At 44.2% G+C, this 21,706-nt stretch overlaps 2 pseudogenes across 1 annotated transcript; both read left to right on the top strand.

The window, feature by feature from the left end:
- The first annotated feature begins 2,758 nt into the window (after positions 1-2,758).
- On the top strand, positions 2,759-7,103 carry LOC125524697 (disease resistance protein RGA5-like; annotated as a pseudogene). The gene is made up of 4 exons (XR_015612340.1): positions 2,759-3,675; positions 3,811-5,931; positions 6,051-6,178; positions 6,281-7,103. The product of XR_015612340.1 is annotated as a disease resistance protein RGA5-like (transcript).
- Positions 7,104-12,657: 5,554 nt separating this feature from the next.
- LOC125518102 (putative disease resistance protein RGA4) lies at positions 12,658-21,341 on the top strand (annotated as a pseudogene).
- The last annotated feature ends 365 nt before the right edge of the window (positions 21,342-21,706 follow it).

Below are 21,706 nucleotides of genomic sequence, written 5' to 3'. Positions count from 1 at the left end.
TTTGGAATAGCATATTCATCCATAAAGTTCTGAGTTTTCCTTAGTTATTCACGTGATATTATAATGCCAGGTTACATACTTTGCTTAAACTGATCGATTTTGTCCTATATGGTTTGGTTTTTGTAATAAGTTGTGTGCATTGACATGCAGAGAATTAGAACAAGACTCTTATGCATAATAGTAGTAGTACATAGTTACATACTCCTATTAGGGCACTCTTAATGCATTGGCTCTTATTGCCTTATCCTAGGTGGTGGAAGAAAATTAGAGACACCCCAATGCATTGTTTCTTACATGTTGTATCTAAGTGTGTTGCATTTAATTAGTTTGGGGATCATGTTTGCATGTCAACATTGTGGCCTAGTCGTGGAGAGAAGGAAAGAAGAGCAACATAGGGAGAGAAAGCCACTTCGGATCAAGGCAAATCCACAAAGATACAACCCTCCTCTCCTCTTTAATTTATGTGGCGCATCAGCATTTTACCTATGAATCCATGCTAGAAACAAGCATAGGGAGTGCCCTCAAGACACTCATGCATGGTAAGTAACATGGTGGTATCACTTTGATACATCGCAAAGAATCGATTAAAACTCCCAGTAAAAAATGTTCTAAACAAACATTGCATTAAACATTGAGACAAACACATATATAGTAGAGATCCAGAATAAAGTGGAGAAGAAAATTTTTCTAAAGAAACAAAGAAGAAAGACAGGAGGTGCCATCGATGTTAGGTTCTGCTTGTTTTTGGAATCTGCCTCGAGCAGTGAGTGCAAAGCTGCAGGAACTAGGTGCATTGATAAGATCAAACCATGCATGGAGGAGGGAGGGAACATGATGTCAGTTCAAGCATCTTTCTCAATTTATTTTTGTTGTGTATTTTAATTAGGTGTCAGTACCCACCAGTCGGATGCTTAACTATGCAAGCACGGCTTAGTCTTCACCTAACTGACACAAAAAATTGTTTGGAATAACATATTCGTCCATAATTATTAACGTGATATTATAATGTCAAGTTGCTTTCTTTGCTTAATCTGACCGATTTTTTCTGTATAGGTTTGGTTAGCTGTGTCTTGTGTGCATTGACATGCAGAGATTGAGAGCAATACTCATCTTGGTTGGATACATAGCAGTAGTACATAACTACGTAGGAGAGTACATTTTCTACCATGCACGGTATATACAGTGCATTGTTCTGCCGCTTATTTCATGGTGGGAAAGAAATCATAATGTACTAATCACCTGCTGCACGTATCACTTCTATCAGATGGTCAGTTTGTGTGTCAGCCTTTTTGTAAATAAATAATATCCTGTCCTTTGGATGCCTCCCCCTCTTCTTGCAACTCTATCCCATAAATATATTTTCTCTTTCTATGTAACTGTTTAGATGCTTGATATCTTCTGAAAGAAAAGTTTGTTTTTATTCTATTTAGACAAATGTTTCTGTACCAATGATATACTATTGTAAATTGGTTGGTCAAAAAATAATATTGTAAACTGATCTATAGAAAACGGATATATGTACCATAATATAATACATTGGGTTTCAGTGCGCATCAAACTGATCTATAGAAAACTTGATGAAACTTGGCAAAAACTTGGTACATAGTTTTCTACAGTTTCGTAAGGTCTCCCCACGTTTCAGATTCGATTTTAAAACTTGTCAAAATATTCAAGAGTGCTCTTATTTTAAAGTTCTCTTCACAATCACAAATATGCAAATGTATCGCAAATCAAACTGATGCTTCCAAGATAAAATAAATTTAAACAGAATCATATGTAAAAACATGAGTAAGTGTAGTACTGCTGGTCTTTACTTCGTGGGTGAGAGGAGAGATATTGCAGCCTTGCAGGTAACTATAGAAAAATCTTGTCTGCACATGGAGAAAAAGTGACTGACACGAGATAGATTGATAGAATAAGGGGTCATAAATTGAGGTAAACTAAGCAGTACAATGAGAACATGCATGCATGGATCCGAATCTTAAAGATAGTGAGTGGCTAATACATTCACGGTATATACCATGCATGGGAGAATGTCTTTTCTCAACTACGTAGTCCTATCAAGACAGTTGCCATGTTAGGTTGTGCTTATTTTTGGAATTGTCGATCTGAAAAGATGCCGGATCTCATCTGCCTCGAGCATTGAATGCAAAGCCACGGGAACTTGGTGCATTGATCAGAACAAACCATGCATAAACTATATTAAAACTAGTCTTTGATTTTTTAAGCACAGTTGAGAGATAGAGAAAGAAAAATAAATAAATCTATGTACATAGAGAGGGGGGGGGGGGGGGGGTAGGAAGAGAGATTGTTGGGGGCGGCAGAAATTGTTGGTGCCGGACCTGAGGAAGCGGAAATCACAGATGAGGATAAGGATAGATCTCACAGATGAGGATGAAGATGAGGATGAGGAGCCGGACCTGAGGAAGTGGAAATCGTTGATGCACAGTGCATTCATTTTCGATCCAACTACAGCCACATGTGAGTGCGCCCGCAAAAACTCTATCTCCTCCGGCCGTGGCTAGTGCTCTTAATTACTAACTAAGCATGCATGTTTTCCCGGTTTCAATTTCAGATCCTGTTGCTCAACAACGAGTTGGAAACAGCACGGTCCTTGAAGAATCTTGCTTACTCACATCATCTGATATCTCGATGTTGTCTGGTAAGTGCACTTGATCTATCTCCCTAGCTTGATTTCACTTAATTTCTCTTATTTTCTTTCGCCTCCATCTTATGTGTGCTTGATTAAGTAGATGGCTCGGTGAGTGCTTCGTTGGGCGCCATGAGACCGCTTGTCAAGAAGCTCGACATGCTGCTAGCTTCCGCTCAGGAATACAGTAGCTTGCCCAAGAGGATCAAGGATTGGGTTCACCTTCTCAAACATGATGTTGAAGAGATAAGTTCCTACCTTGATGAACTCACAGAGGTGGAGGACCCTCCACCGATGGCCAATTGCTGGATGAGTGAGGCGCATGACCTGTCTTACGATATGGAGGATTACATTGACAGCTTATTATTTGTTCCACCTGTCCGTTTCATCAAAAAGAAGAAGAAGATGAGGAGGAGGAAGAAGAAGAGGATGATGATAAAGAAGAGGCTCAAGTGGTACAAACAGATTGTATTCAGCGCGCAAGTGTCAGAACATGGTATCAAGACCAGTAAAATCATTCATGTTAATGTCCCTCGTCTTCCTAGTAAGCCCAAGATTGCAAAAACAATATCGGAATTCAGGATCTATGTCCAGGAGGCTATTGAACGGTACGGCAGGTATAGGCTTCAGTGTTGCAGCACCTTGAGGCGTAGATTCTTGTCCACTAGCAGTATGCTTCCAATGCCGTATGAAGAAGCTGCACACATTGTAATTGATGGCCGGACGAATGAGTTTATCAACTCACTGGCTGCCAATGATGCGGCCGATCAGCAGCAGCTCAAGGTGGTATCTGTTCTTGGATCTGGGTGTCTGGGTAAAACTACACTTGCCAATGTTTTGTACGACAGAATTAGGATGCAATTCGAATGCAGAGCTTTCATTCAAGTGTCCAAAAATCCTGATATGAAGAGACTTTTCCGTGACTTATTCTTGCAATTCCACCAGAAGAAGCAGCCACGGCCCGCCAATTGTAATGATCTTGACATCAGCGATATTAACATCAGCAAACATCTGCAAGATAAAAGGTACTATTGGCCCAGTTTCCTTATGCTATTTATTTTAGTTTATGGGTTATCATAGGTTTCTGTTGGGTTTCATTAGCCCAACTTGCTTGGGACAAAATGCTTTGTTATTGATGTCCCTGAATCCTTGGCATGCAGGTATCTAATTGTTATTGATGATTTGTGGGATGCATCAGTATGGGATATTATTAAATATGCTTTCCCGAAAGGAAACTGTGGTAGCAGAATAATAATAACTACACAGATTGACGATGTTGCATTAACATGTTGCTGTGATCACTCAGAGCATGTTTTCGAGATGAAACCTCTCGACGGTGATCACTCAAGAAAGTTATTTTTTGATAAACTTTTTGGCTCTGAAAGTGACTGTCCTGAAGAATTCAAACAAGTTTCAAAAGAAATTGTTGATATATGCGGTGGTTTGCCGCTAGCAACAATCAACATAGCTAGTCATTTGGCAAACCAGGATACAGAAGTATCAATGGATTTTCTGGCATACACACGTGATACGCTGAGGTCCTATTTGTGGTCAAATTCTACTTCAGAAAGAACGAAACAAGTATTGAACCTCAGCTACAATAATCTTCCACATTATCTGAAGACATGTTTGCTATATCTGCATATCTATCCAGAGGCCTCCATAATCTGGAAGCATGATCTGGTGAAGCAATGGGTGGCTGAAGGGTTTATTGCTACAAGAAAAGGGAAAGAGCAAGATCAAGAAATGATAGAGAAAGTCGCAGGACTCTATTTCGATGCACTCATTGAGAGAAGATTCATCCAACCTTCATATATCAACTACAACAATAAGGTGTTGTCCTGTACTGTTCATGAAGTAGTACGTGATCTTATTGCACACAAATCTGCAGAAGAGAATTTCATTTTGGTAGTAGATTGCAATCGGAAGAATATAGCACTTTCTCATAAGGTTCGTCGACTATCTCTCGTCTTTGGTGATGCAAAGTATGCCAAGATACCAGCAAACATCACAAAGTCACAAGTTCGGTCACTTAGATTTTCTGGATTATTTGAGTGCATGCCTTGTATTAGAGAATTCAAGGTTCTCCGTCTTCTGGACCTTCAACTATTTGGTTATTGTGGTGACCCCGACCCCATAGACCTCACTGGTATTTCAGAACTGTTTCAGCTGAGATATTTGAAGATTGCAAGTGATGTCTGCATAAGACTACCGAATCGTATGCAAGGCCTGAAATGTTTGGAAACACTGGATATTCGGAATGCAACAAGAGTCACTGCTATTCCATGGGATATTATACATCTCCCACACTTGTTGCACCTGATTCTTCCTGTTGACACAAACCTGCTGGATTGGATTGGCAGCACGAGTGACTCTGTTATCCATGAGTGGAGCCTTGGCAAGCTGAACTACCTGCAGGATCTTCATCTCACATTTTTTCCTACATTACCTTTTTACAATCATCTGGAGATAAGCATGGAAGTTCTGGGTTCATTAATCGGAGGACATGGCAACCTGAAAACTATAGTAGTGGCTCATGGTTCTTCAGTTAAAAATATTGTGGATCATAGTATTGGCTATGGTGCTTCAAAAGCAATCATTCCATTGTTTCGCATGGCTCCTCCCCCCCTTCTCCAGAGATTTGAGTTCTCACTGCACAACTGCTGCATATTCTCACAAATTCCTCCGTGGGTTGAGAAACACGGCAACCTATGCATTTTGAAGATTCCAGTGAGGGAACTGAAGATGATTTGTGTTGATATTCTCGGTGGATTGCATGCCCTGACGACTTTGTCACTGTATGTGGAGACGGCGCCCATTCACAAGATCATCTTTAACAAGGCTGTTGGGTTCTCAGTTCTGAAGTACTTCAAGTTGAGGTGCACGACTGGTATCCCATGGCTAAAATTTGAGGCGGATGCACTGCCTAATCTCTTGAAGCTCAAGCTAGTTTTCAATGCCATCCCACCAATGGACCAACCTCTCTTTTTTACTTCGGGCCAACTACGACACAAAGTATGACATGAACATGGTACTGCAGTAATTAGCATCGAGCATATGCCAGGAATTAAAGAGATCTCTGCCCAATTTGAGGGTGCCGTTTCTGATCTAGAGTATGCCTCGAGGACCTTCATCAGTAATCATCCAAGCAATCCCACAATCAACATGCAGTTGGTGGGTTGTAGTTCCAATGTTGACGGAAGCAGAAAACGGAAACAACAACCGGATGACACTCTGAAGGATGAATACGCCAAGAGATTAGAGATACCAGCTGATAAAAGGTAACAATGTTCCTTGTAAAAACAAGGAAATAAGCCCTCCTTTACTTTGGCTTCGATTCCTCAATTAACCTGATTTAATCCTCCATGTTCTAACGAAGCTAAATTGTTGTTTAAATCAGAATTGCAACGTCGCTAGAGTCTTCTTCCAGTCTGGATGGTCTGCGTATGTCTGTCCCCCAATTTTTTGACTCTCCAGCTTTTTCTATCTGCCAACCTGTGGAGTCTTCTTCGAGGCTGGATGATGCAGGTATATCTCTCATATCTGTAATCAACTTGTGCTAATAGAGAAGTTTTGCCTTTGAAGTTACTGCACCAAAGAAGATGTCTTAACCTGGCATTATTTTTCCAGAAATTACACCAAGCCGCAGTGATGAGGGGCAGGAACACATGTTCGACAAGGTGGTAACGCCGAGCGACGTTGGGAAGCTGAACCGGCTGGTGGTGCCGAAGCACTTCGCAGAGAAGTACTTGCCGCCGCTGGATGCGGCGGCGAACGAGAAGGGCATCCTGCTCAGCTTAGAGGACCGTGGGGGCAAGCTCTGGTGGTTCCGCTACTCCTACTGGAACAGCAGCCAGAGCTACGTCATAACCCAGGGGTGGAGCCGCTTTGTCATGGAGAAGAAACTCAATGCTGGGGACACCGTTTCCTTCGGCCGGGGCACCACCGAGGCCACGCGGGACCGCCTCTTCATAGACTGGAAGTGCCGGGCCGTAGTCCATGATTTGTTGCAAATTTAGACAGCCCGTCGAGGGCGGCCCGGAAGCGGGTGTGGCTGTTCGGAGTCAACCTCAACGCCCCACAGCCCTAAGGTGGCGAGTTAACCCACGATGCCAATGTCGGTGCAGCTGGAGTGGAGTCCTCAGCAGCTGCATCATCGCCGTCATCATCCTCCCAGACAGAAGAACGTTCCTCCTTGCATTTCGATCTGTGAAGGTGAGCTCGATTGGCACCGTGCACAAGGAAAGTTCAACAACACAATTCCTTCAGTTTGTCACCTTTATTTTCTTCTCCACCTTTTGTGGTTCTGTCTGGTATAATGTTGATATAGACCAGAATTTAAGCTTTTGTTTAGGCCATTCAAATTCTTGGTCTTGGTTTCAGAATTAGTTGATAGAGAGAGAATGAAATTAGGCAAATTAATCAAATCCTTCATGGATTTGTTTGGATTCAATTGAAATTCCTTCATTTCTTTAGTCTTTGCCACTATCGCAGTATAGCTGGCTCGCTATTTTTCCGTGTTGTTCTTTTCTATTTCCAGTTACTAGTGTCTGCCTGTGAACTTGTTTTTTTTAGAATCACCAGGGGGGGGGGGGGAGTTCCCCCACCTAAATATATTGCTCAAACGGCTGCAAAAGCAGCAGGTACAGAATTACAGAGCCACGGTGCAACGTGCAGAGAGGTAGGAACGCCACGAGAAGACGTCCTCTTTGTCACATGTTTCGGTAAGGCGGTGTGACCAAAGGTCTAGGTCAGAGATAAGGTTCCTAAGGGTTATTACAGAACATTGATCAATATTCCTAAACAGCATGTCATTAGGTGCTGCCCAAATCTTCCATAGAAGTGCGAGGAGGATGAAGGACCATGCATTCTTGGGGAGGTGTTGAGGCAGCGAGGTGTCCCAGAGCTCATTGATATCGTCAGCTGAGGGCGGGAACCCTACAAGTTGCCATATCCTTTTGGCAAGAGGACATGTGATGAAGAGATGTATGGAGTCTTCAGGTAACGTAGCACAACGGGGGCATAAATCAGATGAGATTATATGCTTGTGGGCAAGATTCACTCTAGTGTTGAGGCGGTCTTTGAAGAGAAGCCAGGCAAAAATCTTTATTTTGCGAGGAGCCTTGGTGTCCCAAATGAGCGCGGGGGGGGGGGGGGGGGGGGGCAATGAGGTCCAAGTATGCCCTGGTCATGAGGGTGCCGTATGCTTGCTTGGTGGAAGAGAAGTCTTGACCCCTGAGTAGGAACCTTTGATCTTCCTCTGCCGAAGGCGCGAAGTCCTGCAAAATAGCCAAAAGCGAAACAAGCTCTTGTTCTGCTGTAAGAGAGAGACGATTACGGAGGTTATCTTCGATACCGAAACGCAAAATGTTAGCCACTTTTACCAGCTGTAGGTTGGAGTGTGAGAAGAGGTGCGGGAAGGTGGTAGCTAGGGGTTTTGGGGTGATCCTGGTATCCAACCAGAAGTACGTGTGCGTTCCACTGTTTGTTAGCACAAAGGAAATTGTCTGGAGGGTTGGGATTTGTTGAGAAATCGTGCGGCACAAGAAAGAGGTTTGGGGGGGCGAGGAGACTAAGGCGTTGGGGTGTTGGAGATCTAGCCAATCTAGCCAAGGTGCCTGTGCGGAGAAGAGGGCTTTGGCAGCAAACTTCATTAGGAGGCAATTATTTTGCACATGCAGGTTTTTGATCCCTAAACTACCGAATTTTTTTTGGTGAACAAATGTTTTTCCACGCAAACATGCATTGAGCACCCGAGCAAGCATCTTCCCCGGCCCAGAAAAAGGACCTCCTCAGTGAGTCAATGATTTTGAGGGTTTTCTTTGGGATTCGGAAAACGGACATAAAGTAGGTAAGGAGGGAGTCTAGGACCGCGGAGATGAGAATGAGCCGATCGACTCTGTCCAGAAGTTTGGCACGCCAGCCAGTTAGTAATTTGCGAGATCGTTCTATCAACGGAGCGAAGGCATTGGAGGGGGGCTTGGTTGGGGCAAGGTGGAGGCCAAGGTAAGTTTGAGGGAAAGGGGCGCGTGTGCAATCCATGGCGAGAGCAGTGGCAGCAGCTAAGGTTTCATCTGTGTGCAGGGTAGCCAGGGTGGTTTTGGAGAAGTTGATTGTGAGGCCGGTAGCTTGAGCAAAGTTATTTAAGATTGCTTTGAGGGCTGCGGCGGCGATGGGAGAGGCGGCTGCGATGATAAGCGTATCGTCGGCGTATTGGAGAATGGTGGGGGGCAGGTGGGAAAAGATGGGGAGGTGAAGAGCAGGCTCGGAGTTTTGAAGGATGAGCTGTAGAAGCAGATCGGCGACGATGAGGAAGAGGTAGGGGAGGCCGGGTCGCCCTATCGCAGGCTATTCTTGCATTGTATCCAGTGGCCTGGTATGCCATTTAGGAGGATGGCAGTTTTGTCCGTGTGGAGGATATATATTTTGGATCTAGCTACGAAAAGTTTGGGAGAAGCCGCGAACAGTCAAGATTTTGTCTAGGGCGGGCCAGGCAACAGAATCAAAGGCCTTCAAGTCAAATTTGAAAACCATGGTTGGTCGTTTTCGAGTGTGACAAGAGCTGATGAGGTCGGCTGCATAGACGAGTTTGGTCATCAAGTTAACAAAGTTACTTGACTTAACCAACGAACACGCAGCAACTGTCCGTCATTTCTGCAGAAACTTGAACAAGACTGAATGCTATCTTCGCTAATGTATGTCCCAGACATGGCGTAATCATCCTCAATGGGCAAAGTCAAATGGAGGCTAGCTAAGGTGCTAGCAGCAGGTTACGGGGAGCTGTTTCTGTTTATTGTGTGGGTACTTTGTACGTACCTCGTAGTACTCACTAATATAAGTCGATTTGGCTTTTTCCGACAACCTCCAAAAAACCAGCAAAATGACATGTTTATCCCCTATCCAAAATACATAGGCAAGCGATACTCACTGAAATTGGAATCGGTCGCCGCCGGGTTAGAGAGGCATGGCGGGCCTCCAGTAGATCGCAGCTGCTCGCCCGCGCACAGATTGGCAGCAGCAGATCAAGCTTCAGGTCTCCAGCAGATCACCGGCGTAGCTTGGCCCAGTTTGTCCTCGTTTTGGGTCGCTGGCTCGTCGGGCGCCGCCCCCAGATCCAGCTCACCAGCAGAAGTTCTGCAAAAAAGGAGGGCGGGGAAAGTGAACGTGCGCGAGAGAGTGGGGAACATGCGCGGGAGAGCCCTCTCCGACCAGGGGTACTTTTGGAAAGTGCGGAAATTGTTTGAACTGCGAAATTTTGTACTGAATTCTCTAAAACGGCTTATAAAACGGAACAGAGGGAGTATAAGATGTTTTAGATAATTTTATATATGGATTGAAGTGGGTCATAACTAAACATACACATTAAAATGGGTCTAGATATGTGCGAATCAGAAAAATGCTAAAACATATTATATTTATGAAGGAAGGTAGTAGTAGATTAGCTCAACCCAACGCCGAAATCTGCTACACTCAACTAATTGTTCTTGGCATGTAGTACTATTCAAGTTATTAGGTGGCAGCTAGCTATGTGTGGGAGTGAAATAAACATATACTACCTCAACTTAGTATAAAATGCTTTTTGATAGTGTTAGAAAACGTTTTATATTAAATTACAGAGAAAGTATCTCAGTTGCCGTCATACGGTAACCTCTTTTACCACGGCCAGGGTGGCCACCACCGCGTCTTCCCTCTTACTCTGTGACTAGCCTCCATCTCCTCTCCAATCGCTTGCACGCGTCCCCCTCTGTCGCCTCCGGACAACGTCGGTTGGGATGAAGAATCAACACGCCACGGAGGAAGGAAGAGGCGGCAAGCCGGTAGTCATGGAGGAGACAACATGGCTGTTTGGTTTAAGACTAAGGTTGCTATATCTAAGGTTAGGCAAGTCTGACTAACTTAGGTGGGTGTTCGGCCACACTAGGGGTTCCATATCATATACACTCAAAAAGTGTGGTAAGGTTCTCTTAGGCTTGCCAACTTGCGGCTCTCATTTTAAAGAACTAACCTTAAGTAAGCTTGACAACATTGTATGGCAAAGTGTGGCATTGCTAGGCCTACAACTTTGAGTAGGTAGAGTAGTCAACTAAAACCCAATAAACAATAATACTCCTTTTGTTTCTTCTGCACCGAAATCACTAGTTAAAAAGGGTACCCTTACAAAGGTCACCCATCCAACTTTTTTTAACATAGTAAAGACACAGACGCTCATACATACGCACATACACTCACCCCTATGAACGTACAGACGCAACTCTATCACTATGAGCACATCCGACAGACTAAGCCGACACATCATCTTGAGATTGGCGAAGTTGCCACGGATGCCTTCGTAGTTGACGGGAACATCTTCTCTCACTGAACGCACATCACCGGAAGGCCAAACAAATTCAGAAAAATATGTGCACCAGTGTCAAGTCAAGGACTTGAACCTTGGTGGGCTGGAGATACCACTGTCCTCCTAATCATCCAACCATAGGTTTGTTCGCACCTTTTTGGTTTGACAAATGACGCACTGCATGCGCGCCACTTGTCACAACATAGGAGTTCTTTTTTTTTCATACATTCATTTTTTTAACATTTTATTTCTTGAATTGTGCGTCCAAATACCGAACAATTTTCACTGTTGGATTTCTTGTTTCAATACATTTGAAACTAGATGCCATGTTACGGCGTTTCAATTATCCTTTTTCATGAAAAACCCGAAAAAGGAATAAAAACAAGTACAAAAAAATTGAGAAAACAATAAAATGATGAAAACAAAAAAACATTCGCAAAAAACGAAAGAAAACACCAAAGAAAAACGGAAGAAAAAAAACCTAAGCCCGGAAGCATGCTTGCGAATTTTCACTTTTTTTGAAGCACAGGCTATGCTTTTTTTTCATAGACTGAAGCAAATTTGTAAAAGCACATTTTTCCTGAGAAACAAGGCTGTTCTTCTCGCGAAAGCAAATTTGTGCTTTTCATAGTAGCACATTTTGTTTTCCTGAGAAGCACAGTTATGTTTCTTGTAGAAAATTTAAGCTTCTCCTCGAAGCACAATATTTTTTTCTCCAAAACCTAGAAAACTAGGCGACGACTGAAAAGCAAAAAGAAAAAACCCAGAAAAAACCTAACTAAACCCCCAAAAAACATAATAAAAAAGAAAGTCCAAAGGGAGCACCCAAACATGCAACATATGCGATGGCTGGATGCATCACTTGACGCACTCCCATGCCATAAAAAATAACCCTTGAGGTCCCCCGCAAGGCGTAACCTAATCAGTGCCTATTGTGCTAGCTAACCAAATTGACGCTCACGCACCTGCTCTCACTTGCACGGTTTTCCGGTTTGCTAGGTTGATCGGTTAAGTTAAAAAAATATTAATCTAAAAAATTGAACAATTGAAAAAAAATGAATTTGGAAGAAAAACTGAAAATAGAATAAGTTTGTGAATTTGATAAATTTTCATAAATATAGAAAATAATTCACAAACCGGAAAACAAGTGCGTTGATGTTGGCTGTGTTATTTGCCGGCGTATTTGCCGGCGTATAGCTTCGGTCTTACATGACTTTGCTATTTGCCGGCGTATTTTTTGGGTGTGTGCGTTGATGTTGGCTATGTGCATCTTAGTCGTGCAGAGGCCGGGTGTGTACTTATTGTGTTTGTATCCCCTTGATGCTTCATTTTGAGCCAATAAATATCACCCTTTATAAAAAAAAAGCAGCCTGAGTGGAAATTTCCTGCTACCGACAAAATGTAAGCCAACTGTGCCGCCTAGATGCATACTGTCTGTTGCCCCATAATTTACTACGCATGCTGACCACCTGTTCGACTGTTCTGAAACAAACAAGTGTGTTAGTCCAAACATCTCTCCATTGGCTCTTTTTATATATGTCAAGTTGTTTCCTTTGCTTAATTTGACTGACTTCGTTCTGCGGGGTTGGCGAGTTCCCACATTTATTAGGCTATGGTTTAAGCTAATCATTGTACCTGTGAGGCTGTGATGATAACTATCTCCCAATATTAGCCAACTCTGCACAGCAGCTCGTGGGTTGGTTTCTGAACAACATGGCCTAAATCTCCCATATCTTTCCTCCTACCTCTGAAAAGCCTCGATGGTGGTGGAAGGTGTTGCATGGGGCATATCTGTTGCAGGATGGATCATGTCGCCTATCATCTCCAAGCTTCTAAACAAAGCCTTGTCCTACTGCAAATTCGACAAAGAAGAGACGCTTCAATGTCTATTAATGGACGTTCTCCCTCGATTGGCGCTTACCCTAGAAGCAGTGGAGGACATTCATCATAGGAAATTCTTTGAGGAGATGGTGAGGGGGCTCAAATCCGCTTTCCATGACATGGAATATATCCTCGATGATCTGGAGTACATTCGTCACCAAAAGAAGCTGGACAAACTGAAAAGTCTCCAACACAAGAGAGGGAAGAAAAGGGCGAGAACTGCTTCGGATGCTGAAGTTAGCACCTCAAACAAGGTCCTTTCTTGCTTCCCTCAGCTTTTAGCTATATAAATGCATACATACTCATCACTACATAATACTTTTATCCTAATCATTGTGTTGTTTCCCCCCTTTAATTTTTGTAGAACCGATCATCTTAGTGGCATGTGTGGATAGGTTTTTTTTTTATACAATGAAGGAATTTGTCAAAAGTAATTCAAAGGTGGAATAATTGTTTTCCTTTTCCAAAATAATAATTCTTAACATGAATATACATATAAATGTCTAAGTTCTTTATGTGCTTGTACAATTTCGTGGTAAACATATTAATTTTTTCCTTGCCGTATAATAGAAAGTTTACTGCTCAATATTTCCCTACTTAAAAGCACTAGTAAGTTATGTGTGCCTTGCACATTTTTTCTTCGAAAAGGGGGTTTGCCCCGGCCTCTGCATCAGAAAGATGCATGCGGCCATATTATTAATAACCAAAAGATCCAACAAATGTCTCGTAGTCTCAAACAAAGAAAGGCTGTGCTCAACACAGAGCACGAAAGCAACAAACTGGACAGCCACAACCGGCAGGCAAATAAAACAGATAGGAAACTAAACACCTATCCTATTACATGACTGCCATCCAAACCGGTTGAATATAGTCCGAGTTACCGTCTCCCATCGGATAGATCCAGTAACCAAATGCTCCCTGGCCTCCGTCGGAGTGAGTAGCGATCACATACGGATGAGTGCAGTGGTCCTGAAGATAACCTGCAAGAAATGAATATTTGTTGTTCCGTTAAAAACCAAATCGTTTCTGCAGTTCCAAATTGCCCATAGTAAAGCACATACTCCTACACGGATATGTCTCGCTGTTACTACGTCAATTCCATCTAACCACGTCCCAAATAATGTGTTGATGGAATTCAGAGGAGATATATTAAAGGCTATGTGGACCGACCTCCATAAAATCTTTGCCAAAGGGCAATCGAGAAAGAGGTGTCTGATTGACTCATCACTATCACAAAAACTACATCTTTTAGAACCCAACCAATTGCGTTTTGCCAAATTGTCTTTAGTTAAGATGACCTGTTTGTGGACAAACCACATAAACACTTTGATTTTTAAAGGCACTTTGACTTTCCAAACATGTTTCGAACTAGGAATAACGCTAGTGTTGATAATATCCAAATACATGGATTTAACCGAAAACTCCCCATTCTTAGCTAGTTTCCAGCATAACTGATCTGGCTGTTGAGAGAGTTGGACCTCCATCAATCGTCTCACAAGATGGAGCCAAGCTTCCCAACGATGTCCCACTAGCGTCCTCCTGAATTGAACATTAAGAGGATTTGACTGTAGTACCTGTTGCAACGTAAGCGTCTCTTCGCTGAACAATACTATAGAGAGAAGGATATTGGATTGCTAGGGGTGTTTCCCCTAGTCATGTATCCTCCCAGAATCTTGTGGAAGTATCATTGCCAACTATAAATTTTATCCTATTGAAAAAGGCTACTTTTACTCGCATGAGTCCCTTCCAAAACGGCGAATCAGTCAGTCTTACCGTCACATGAGACAAAGTTTTGGACTGGAGGTACTTATTATGAAGAATATGTGCCCAAGTGGCATCCGTCTCTATAGATAACTTATACAGCCACTTGCTGAGAAGACATCTGTTCTTCACCTCTAAATTTTCAATCCCTAGACCCCCTTGGTCTTTCGGCCTACAAATGATATCCCACTTAGCAAGTTTGTATTTTCTTTTTAATTCGTCGCTCTGCCAGAAGAAACGCGATCAATAGAAATCTAGCCTTTTTCGTACCCCAACTGATGTGTGCTTTGCACATAAGTGTTGAAATAACCAACGTACGATGTATATCGATATACCATGTTATAATAAGCAAACATGTAAATTTGAAGTGAATATGCTTGAAGTATATAAGATACATATTTAATTCTCATCATTTATCGTAGTCAAATTGTGTTGTTTCCCCCATTGTATCTTGGTAGAACGGATCATCTTAGTAGCATGTGTGGATATTATTTTTTATATAAAAAAGAATTTGCCAAACGTAATTCAAAGGTGGAATATAAACAATCCTTTTCTAAAACAATAATTAATTCTTAAATGGTGTCCAGCTTTGGCATTTCGCCGAACACAGCCCAGACGGCCGCCGCCGGGGTCAACGACGAGCACAGGCAGGGGAGCTTCTCCACGAATCGGACCGGAGAGAGCTCCTGGTGGCCGTCGGTGTGGAGGACCGGCGTCGCCTCACTCCGCCGTGAACGTGCAGGAAGAAAGCATGAAGAGGGCGGCCACGCGCGCTTGCCCTCCTACGCGCTAGCCTCCACCGCCGCTGCTCTGCGCATGCCATGGGAGGAGCCCCATGTTGCTGGCAGATGCAGAGCGACCTCGACGCTCTCGCCGGGATGCTCGACCTCAACCTCAGTGACTGTGTGCTGCTTGTCAACACTAGCGCCAGAGAGGTTGAGCGCGCTGACGGAGGAGTAGTTGAAGTGGCAGTGCGAGCCCTCGAAGTCGGCGTGCACACGCGTGTCCATGGGCGTCTGCGCCACCAATTGCTCGCAGTGCTTGGACTGTGCCGAGCTCCCCCGTGACTATACCTGGACGCGAGCCGAGCCGAGCCGAGCTGGGGCCGAGCCAGCCATTAGCTCGCCCAGCACGAGCCGAGCCAGCCCGAGCTAACTGCTCAAGCGAGCCTCATTCCCAGGCTCGACCCGAGCTTTGTGCTGGCTCGGTGCAGCTCGGAAGCTCGTGTGCATGCACTGTGCACTGCACATCAGCGTGCAGATTACTACTTATATGTGCTAACTAGCAACTTTTTTCACCAAGACATGGAAAAACAGCAGCAAATGACTTGATTTGGCGCACTGAAATTTCAACATCATCAACACTGAAATTTTGACAGCAAGTAAACCAAAAAAAACTGTACCACAAATTCACTGAAATTTGGACATCATCAACACTGAATGTCTGAAACTTTGACAGCAAATACACCAAAGTTTGGACAGCAAGCACACTGACATTTGGAGCGAACTGAAGGCTGGATGCCGGCGTCCATAGAGGTCTTGCTCATGCCATTTTTCTTCTTTCCTATCGCTGGCTCCTTCCCAAGAATGGAGGTCAATGACCTCTCTTTCTTCTTCTCCATGGCTCCTTGGGCGATCTGGACAAGCGGTGTGTGTGTCATCGGCTAGCGTATGTGCGGCGAGCCAGCAAGGACGCCGAGGAATTGCTGCGGCGGCGGCGGCTAGCTAACCTAGCCCGGAAGGAAATGAGGATGAGTGTTGCTCGGGATGAGGTGGGGCGCTAGGTCAAGTGTGACTATGGGCTAGGCCATTCTGGGCTGCAGAATTGGACGAGCTCACGGGCTAGCTCGAGCCGAGCTGGGCTCGGCCCGAGGCCGAAACAAGCCCAATAACGCAGCTCGGCTCGGCCTTTTTATTTCTCGGGCCGAATCAAACTCGGGCCGAGCCTGGGCGAGCGCGAGCCGAGCCAGAAAGCTCGAGGTCGACGTCCAGATTTACCCGTGAGCACGTCGGCTGGTTGTTGGACCACGCTGCATCGGCCCCGGCTACGGCAACCGCAGGAGGTCGGGGAACGTCGCGGACACCGCCTGGATGTCCACCGGAAACGGCAGCGGAGGAGGCGGAGGCTTCGACGCCGGCGAGGCGAGGCCAGCCGAAGGGAGCATTGTGCGGGAGGCGGCGTGCTTTGTGCTCTGCCTGCGTGTGTGGGGGAGAAAAAGAGGAAAGGAGGAGAGGGGTGGTGGGTCGATGGCAGGTTGGCTAGGCCGGGCAAGCAGTGGACAAAGATGGATGAGGAGTGCTACAAAGTGTCTGGCTTGTGTCCGCTTCGGACCCTAATCGCGAGTAAATTTAGTCTGAAGATGGGTCTGAACGAACACAAAACAGAAAAGAAAATTAGAATGGGTCTATGCTTGGGTGGTGTTTTTTGCCCGCGCGGCTCCAAACGGACAAAACCGGACAAATTGCATCTATGGTTGGAGTTGGCCTTACCCCGCAAAAACCTCCTCCAATACTTTTTAGTACAATACAAAGGATCAGACTTAACAGAATAACCATTTCAAGCAAAATAACTTGTGGATTTAGATCTATTGCATATATTCCATTTAGATCATTTGGTTCTGATCAAAAGATAGCTTCTGATTTACAAATTAACCTCAGTTAATGCTACGTTGCCCTACAACCATACCCGGTACAATGAGTCACACGTCGCTTCTTTGGTGCGGTTGTGGTCGCCGCTGTGGGGCGCTCTTCGGAGCTGGCCACTAGGATCGCAGCTGGCGAGGGAGCCCGTGACCCCCCTCCCCCCCTAACTTCGCCCTATATGGAATCATGGTTGACAGTAGAGGTGGGAATAACTTCAGGAGCTTAGGCGCCCACCCAGCAGACCGTAAATAATAGGGTGTGTGCCTTTTCGGTGTGGGTGGGTCCAGTGGCGGAGCTTGAGATGAAATTATGGGGGGGGGCATGGGCTGAGGGGGGGGGGGGGGAGAACATGATTGCTTTAGGCTGATTTTACTTGAAAATTAGACCAAATATTAAGGTATATGTGCATGTTTTTCTATGAGCGGGGGGGGGGGGGGGGGGGGGGGGGGGGAGGGGCATGGCCCAGGTTGGCCCCCAAGAAGCTCCGCCACTGGGTGGATCCTCCTTGAGGTGGTCATCGGCAAATATCAGCCCAACTTCCGCCAGCTGGGCAACAAAGTTTGATCGAGGAGGAGGTGGCGCCTTTACGGTGCTGATGCCCGTTTTTTGTACTAGTGATCAAACGCTGCACATATATTGAGCAGGCAAGCACAACTGAACTTTACAACACTTGAGAGCTCCTGAAGCAAGTGCTGTGGAGGTATAATCCAGCATAAATGCTATACAAATATGAAAGAGCAAATTAGGCTGGCACAAGAAGATAAACAAAAAGCCATGGGAGAATTCATCTTTGATTTCTGCCTTTGCTAGGCTACTTGAATAATGTTTAGAAATTGGTGTAAATCACTAAACTTTGTGGGCACAAACTATTTCAAAAGGTATAAAATAAGACACGTTATACCATATTAGTTTATCATACGGAACAGAACCGTATACAGAGGATGCCATTAACATAAATTCTGACTGCTTGCCAAAACACAGCCTACGGCAGTTTTGTAAGGAACTTTTTGTGAATTCAACTGAATTGATGTGGCATCAAAAGGCCAAAAACAAACAACATCAGCGAACAATCTTACGACACATTCATACTGTAGAGAACATACCTACATCATTTTTCAATAGCATGTATAATAGCTTAATCACAACAAACGAAAAGGGAAATACAGTAGACAGTACTCAATTAGAGACAGGGCACTGACATTGTCTAGAGCTTTGCCCCTCTTAGTGATTAATATCCTTCTCGTGAGCTAAAGCGTCCTGCATACCACCCACCATATCAGTACTGTCCGAACATTGAATAACCAAGGGACAAACTAACAGTGAAAGCAATGATTACCTCGTCCTCAGGGAGACGCTCATTGTTATTCAGGTCACTGCCACCTGCACACAGCCTTTTAGTTTCATGTGCACGACACCGAGCTCAAACCAAGCCACGTGAATGAATACTTGTATTAGGCATGCATGAATGTCCCGCCGTTCACTTACGGTTGTCAACGTTCCAAAAATGTTGGTATTGGACATTTGGACTTGCCGTTTGAATTTGAAATGTTGGTTTCTTTTGCAGTATGTTTTTGTCGAACCGGGTTTTACTCTCACAGGAGATTTGAATCGTCGTTTGAAGGGCAATATGGACACGATAGAAAGACTCATTGATAAAGCACATGGTATTATTGCACTAACAAAGCGGTCAAGCAAGGGTGACACTGATACTGCCAAAGATACACATACACCCACTACTTCAGTTCCAACAGTAAAGGTAACTGGCAGAGATGAGGATCGTAATTGGATAAGTGAAATGCTTCATGATGTCAATTCAAGCTCAAGTAACAAAAAATGTTTTTCAGTAATTGGCGTTCATGGCATTTCGGGATCTGGGAAGACAACCCTCGCACAACATGTTTGCGAGTATGAGAAAAGTGCAAAGCATTTCAACCTTATCATGTGGATTCAGGTTACACAGAACTATAGCTTGCATTAATTTTTCAAGGAGATGCTTGAAGCAGCTTCATCCATGGATAAAAGCAAAGAACCAGTTCCTAGTAGCCTTGATGTCCTGGAAGGAAAATTGAGGGAGAAAATAAAAGGCAAACAATTTCTCTTGGTACTAGATGATATCTGGTGCAATAAGGATGCCGTTACGAAGCAGCTACCGAGGTTACTTTCTCCATTGATGGATGGAGCGGTAGGAAGCAGGATCCTAGCAACAAGTTGTGATAAAGCTGCATTTTCAGATCTGGGTCCTGATGTGGCACGTGATGTTTTTGCAATACGTGAATTGGATTCCAAAGTCTTCTTGGATCTGTTCATGTATTATGCCCTTGAAGATCCAAATGCAGAGGGTCCAGATCGAGCAGAACTCAGAAGTATTGGTGCTGAAATTTCACAGAAGTTGAAAGGATCACCTCTGGCAGCCAGTACAGTGGGGGCACAACTACGCGAAAGAAAAAAATGATGTTCAATTTTGGAGAGAAGTTCTAGATCGGGACCTTCTGAATGAGACGACGGGGGCCCTATGGTGGAGTTACAAGCAACTTGATGAGCAAATTAGGCGATGCTTTGCTTACTGTAGTATTTTCCCCAGAAGACGTCATCTGAAGCAAGTTGAGTTAGTTAGACTGTGGGTGGCAGAGGGGTTCATACATGCAGAGGAAGACATGGAAGCTGTTGGTCGTGGTTACTTTCACAAGTTACTGGCAACCTCATTTGTGCAACCAGCCGCACTCAACCAACAAGAGGAGTTGGTCTATTCCATCCATGATCTTATGCATGATTTGGCTGAGAAGGCGGCCGGGGGTGATTGCTTCAGAATCGAGAATGGCTTGAGAACAAAAGTTCCTCGTGATGTTCGCCATCTTTTTGTTGCAAATGCGGCAATGGTTAGCGAGGAGATTTTTGAATTGGCAAACCTATGCACTCTCATTATTGATGATACAGATGGGTTTAATGTAGTTAACATAAAATTCTTTGACGAAGTATTCAAGAAGCTGAAGAAACTGCCGGTACTAGCCATAGAAGCCTACAAGGTTTCTGGTGATTTAGAAATTCCAGAAACTATTGGTCATTTAGTGCATCTACGCTATCTTAGTTTAGTAACACCCTGGATAAAGCTGCTTTTACCAAAAACACTAGCCAAACTTTACCATCTGCAGGTGCTAACATTTGGTTTTGGCACTGTAAAATTTTCTCCTGATACAAATATGGGTAACCTCACCAACGTGCGGCATATCACTGGCAGAGGAACAATTAGTGCTCCGTACATTAGCAGGTTAACGTCACTCCAAACATTTGAACAATTCATTGTAAGGAAGCAGCGTGGGTATGAGTTGAGCCAGCTGACGGACCTAAACAAGCTTCGGGGCCTTCTGAGAATCCATGATCTTGAAAATGTTAAATGCAAGAGGGAGGCGTATGATGCAAAGCTAGCTGACAAGAAAGGACTGACAGAACTGGGATTGTACTGGGAGGATGATACGAGTTGCACACCACAGCTTCAAGAAGAGGTACTTGAGGCTCTTTGCCCACCGAGGCATCTTAAAAGTCTGCAAATCTGGAACTACCAAAGTCTGTGGTACCCAACTTGGATGCTGAGTGAGCAGAACGGCGCCCCAAAGTACCTAAAGAAACTTGAGCTCAGCTCCTGCGAGCGAGCAACTGGGACCTGCTCCTGAACTGTTTGAAGTTTTCATTAATCTTCATGAACTCACCATTGCGAACTGCAACTGGGACCACTTGCCAGCCAATGTGAAGGATCTCAGGTGGCTGGAGAGCTTGGAGATTATTAATTGCTGGTATCTTAAATCGCTTCCAGGACATCCCCGTTCTCTTAAGAAGTTTGAATTGGTGGGAGACGATGATGTGTTGGAGTCATGCAAACTAGAAGGTCGTCCTAACTGGCAAAAGCTTCAGCATGTTGGTGTGAAGATATTATTAAGGTTAAGCCCAATCGCTAAGAATAAGGTATATACATCTATAAACCCTGATGCCTCATTCTTTAAAGTTAAGAATAGTCAAGATTGTCACTTAATAAGTTCTGTAATACATTTGCCAACCTATGAAAATACCAGGGAGTACAGTACGGATAGAGCTGGAGTACAATACTCTAATTGCTGCCAATTGACTGAGTAACCCTATGCATGCCTTGTCATTAGGCGTCATGTGCTCAACCTATCACGCATCGTGGATGATGCTGCATTTATTTGTTTCCAAAGGATTGTAATACTGTGGAATTGTGACCACTGGATTATTTGCTTCCAATGGATTGTAATACTGTGGAATTGTGACCACTGGATTATTTGCTTCCTATGGATTGTAATCCTGTGGAATTGTGACCACTGGATTATTTGCTTCCTATGGCTTGTAATATTGTGGAAGGATGACCACTGGATTTATTTGTTTCCTAGTAATAATGTGGAACGATGACCACTGGATTTATTTGGT

The sequence above is a fragment of the Triticum urartu genome, chromosome 7A (genome assembly GCF_056163025.1).
Source record: "Triticum urartu cultivar PI428250 chromosome 7A, HENAU_Tu73, whole genome shotgun sequence".
NCBI lineage: Eukaryota > Viridiplantae > Streptophyta > Magnoliopsida > Poales > Poaceae > Triticum > Triticum urartu.
Note: the sequence above shows the minus strand (reverse complement) of the source record. Positions and strands in the feature narration are given on the sequence as shown.